A 4,370-nucleotide genomic window follows, 5' to 3' on the forward strand; every position below is an offset into this window, starting at 1 on the left:
AAGGTGCCTAAAGTATTTGAGATGCATAATTGCTAGTAAAGAATTACTCCTATGACTAAGGGAGGCAAATGTAGTCTCATTCAGTGCCCTAAGATAAATCTTGAGATTTAGAAAATGCAGAAGGTTCCATATGTTTTGGCGATTCGGAGCCTAATGTGTACTGGAGTATGTATTAGACCCAATTTGGTTTATTTGTTAATATGTTGGGCAGATATCTCAGTAATCTGGTGTGGATCATTAGGAAGCAGCAAAATGGGTTATATGAGATATTTACAGAGAACTAAGCATTACATGCTCATATACAGAAATATCAGATCATTTGTAGAGATTATTAAGCATTCACTGATTCTGATTTTGTTATATGCCAATATAGTAAAAGATCCATTTTTAAGTTACGTATGTCTGTTGGCTGTAGAGCCATTTCGTGGACAAGTGCTGAGCAAACACTTGTAGCTACTTCTGTCATGACAACAGAATTCGTAACTTATTTTGGGGATCTAGTAATTGAATATGGCTGCTAAAGTTTTGTCACGAGGCTGCATATTGTTAAAGTATTGAAAGACCACTTAAGTTATGTTGTGACAATAACTCTACGGTATTATATTCTGAAACAACAGGAACTTCCTGGTGTTGAATAAAGGGTTCGGAAAGGAAAAATACATATAGAGCATAAGGGAACGGATTTGATATGACAAATCCATTCATTATGGGACTATCACCCAAGTTCTTTTATGGGCATGAAGCTCAAATGCGTGTTATGTTGTTTAAGGGAACTTCCGTTCAGTGGGAGTAGTTTTGGTTATTGCTCTATATTGTGTTTTGAACATGAAGTTATAAACTCATGCTATTCTCTGCCGAAATAAAGTATTGTGTTTTGTCCATTACTTATGTAATTTGGTTTTGGTTTGATCTCACTAAGGATTTGGAAATAGGCATGTATGATAACCTTGCATGAAATTTCCATGCTATATTCCATAATTGATCTGTTGTTGATTATATTTGCATATGTGATTACTGATGGGTTTAATCATGAAAAAATATGGTGACTGCCTCTTTAGTCCCATGCCGATATGGTTGATAATAAGATTGTTTGGGAATACACTATGTGATAGCATATTTGAGCGCTCATTCAGTTTGTACACATTTATTTGGTGTCATGTGTTGCCCAAGTGGGAGATTGTTAGAAATTTGGGCTTCCACGTGACTAATTTAATGTGTATGGATATCTTTCAGTTGTCCAATATAAAGTGATCCAATAAAGATTAAAGTTTGGACTAAAGTGTATTCATTTGTTATGGAAATAAGTGTAGATACCAATTTGTGATTTTCTATTTGTTGAGGGACCAATAAGAAAATAAAGGAACTTATATTTTCTATAAATATAAGTTACGATTATGGTCACCAGACGTCAGAAGAACATTCGATTTCTCTGTATTCTCTCGGCAGACTATTGCAAAGAATGTCTCTTATCATTTGGAAGATTCATAGCCACTGTAAAACTATTCCACCGTTCAGTTTGTTATGGATCAAGGTACGCTTCCGCTTTCTGTGCTCCTTCTCCATGGTTCTTGGTTAATCATCGTAGAGAGGTTTATGTAATTGTTCACACAATTATTCCAACATTGGGATGCTGTTGAACTACATCTACATCAAGAGGAATCTCTACCTTCAATGGTGACTCAAAATACAAAGTTTCGATTGTCAAATAGTTCAATACGCTCTCAAGCACCGTGCTAATTTCATTTGATATTATCACCTTGAGACATTTGAGGCTGGGAAATGGAGGACTTTGTTCAATGGAATCGCCAACCAATTAAAGAAACTTTAATTCCAAATAACCATTAGCATACAAACATTTAAGAATTAACAAACAATAGTGGTAGAATTAGGAGTGCACGTACCATGAGCGTGTCCAAAGTGAGTGAAACAATGGTAGCATTTCCAAGTTAGTGCAGCAACCTAACACAATTCAGATAATACCATATTGATTTTTTCCACTTAATTCCATGAATGTCTAAATAGACTAACTCCAACATTGGAGATTCATCTTCGAACATTCGAAAGGAAAACAACCCTTGTACCTAAACGAGGTAAGCAACGAAGCAGAAATATCTCTCAGTAAGAAGGAGCTGACACTTCACGTAAAAAAGATTCTAGTAAGTTCAATATGGTGGATGTCAAACCATCCACCATTCCCTTGGCTGCACACTTAATTCTTAGCAAGGATCAGTGTCCTAAGAGTGTTAGTGAGATCCAAAAGATGAGCAATGTTCCCTACTCAAATGCAATTGGATCAGTTATGTATCTGATGGTGAACACAAGGCCTGACATTGCCAATTCTGTCTCATGCCAGTCCAAATACATGTCCAATCTAGGACAACCACATTGGGAAGCTCAAGTGGTTACCGACATACTTTAAGCATACTGCTCATTAATGTTAGTGGATTATGGGGTCCATTTTATTTTATTGGTATAAGTGGTAAATAAATTAATATATGGGGTTTAATGATTTCCTAATATAGAAAGTTTGAAAGTTTTTATTTTCAATAGATGAACTAAAATGGAAAGAGATGCTATTTTGAAAATATGGAGGTAGTTATATATGGGAGATATTGAGATATGTTCGTGTCACATTTCATTTTGATTTTCGATAACTATAGATATTAAATACATGGACGATATAATAGCCTATAAACCAAAATTAATTCCTCAAGATAAACCAGGGGCGGATCAGCCTTAAGCATAGGTGGGGCATTTGCCTCTCATTCATATTTTTATTTATATATATACTTTTTTTCATTTTTATTGCTTTAATTTCTCATTAAATATCCCTCTTCAAATTCTTAAAATTTCTTTGTATGTAAATTTGCCCCTTTCCTTATAAATTCCTGCTCCGCCCGAGATAAATTATAATACTAGATATGAGATGAGAAATTACAAACACAATAAACAACAATACAAGTGCAAAAGTAGTAGATGCCAACTAAAAATGAGAAAAAGAAAAGATAACAGAAGAAGCACATAAACGCCAATAAGATGAAAATGGATCACGAATATTTTCTAATAGGGAAATCTAAGATGATTGTCTATAATCTTCCGCAAAATATAAGTCATCAAAATATAAGTCATCATAGGCTTCGGGATGCCGTTGAACCACAGCCACTTCACGAGGAATCTCTACCTTCAATGATGAACCAAAATACAAAATACCGATTGTCAAATAGTTCATTACGCTCTCAAGCATCGTGGTTCTTTTGCTAGATCCTTTGATCACCTTGAGATATTTGAGGTTGGGAAATGGAGGAGGACTTTGTTCAATGGAATCACCAACCAATTCAAGAAACTTTCAATTTCAAACAACCATTAGTATACAAACATAAACACTAGTAGTAGAATTAGTAGTGCACGTACCGTGAGAGTGTTCAAAGTGAGTGAAACAACGATAGCATTTCCAAGTTGGTGAAGCAACCTAACACAATTCAGATGATACCATATCGATGTTTTCCACTTAGTTCCATGAATGTCTAAATAGACTTCCTCCAACATTGGGAGATTCATCTCCGAACATTCTTAAAGTAAATAACCCTTGTACCTAAACGAGGTAAGCAATGGAGGAGAAATCTCTTCTATTTGGATACGAGAGCTAGTTCCAAAGATTTCAAGAACTCTAAGCTTGGGAGGAGCCTTTAAAACAAGGTGATAGGGATTTAGCTCCCTATTGGCGTTCGACGGTTGGTTACTCGTCGATTTCGATAGCTTCCCGGCGTCTTGCCACGGGATCAGCGCTGATTTAGTTCCCGGCTGTGGGCGGAGCATCTCCGTCAAGCCGCGATCGAATTAGAACAGAGGGTTTAATTTCACAATTGGTTGTGGGCAAAATAATATTTCATTCATAATTGTGTTAATGAACAAAAGCCCTATTTATAGACTAAGGACCCTAGGGTTGATTCGACCTAATCCTAATCATCTCGGGAAAGAATCAACAAAGAAAACCCGAAACGTAAAATAAATGCCAAAAACACTAATTACTCAAAAGGAAAGAAATAAAAGCAAAAAATATTAAAAAGACTCAAAATAACTGAAAAGACTTCGATATCTATTTTGGAACGTATTCGCCCAATTTTCGGGCGGACGAACGTTCCTCTTCCCTTTCGTTGTCGTGATCGACGGTGGCATCCCAGGCTGATCGCATCCCTCCTCACTCACTTTCTCCGGCTGCCTCACCACGGGGCGTGGTTGCTGTTTGCGTGCAAGGACCGAGCCTTACCCAACTCATCAAAGAGCTCGTCCGCTGTCGGAATAGGAAAATGGTCCGGGACCGTGGCAGCGTTCAATGCCCGAAAATCAATGCAAAAACGGAACGTGCCATC

This window comes from Salvia hispanica, chromosome 6 (assembly GCF_029641045.1).
Source record: "Salvia hispanica isolate PSC_SH4W2 chromosome 6, Shi_PSC_v1, whole genome shotgun sequence".
Classification (NCBI taxonomy): domain Eukaryota; kingdom Viridiplantae; phylum Streptophyta; class Magnoliopsida; order Lamiales; family Lamiaceae; genus Salvia; species Salvia hispanica.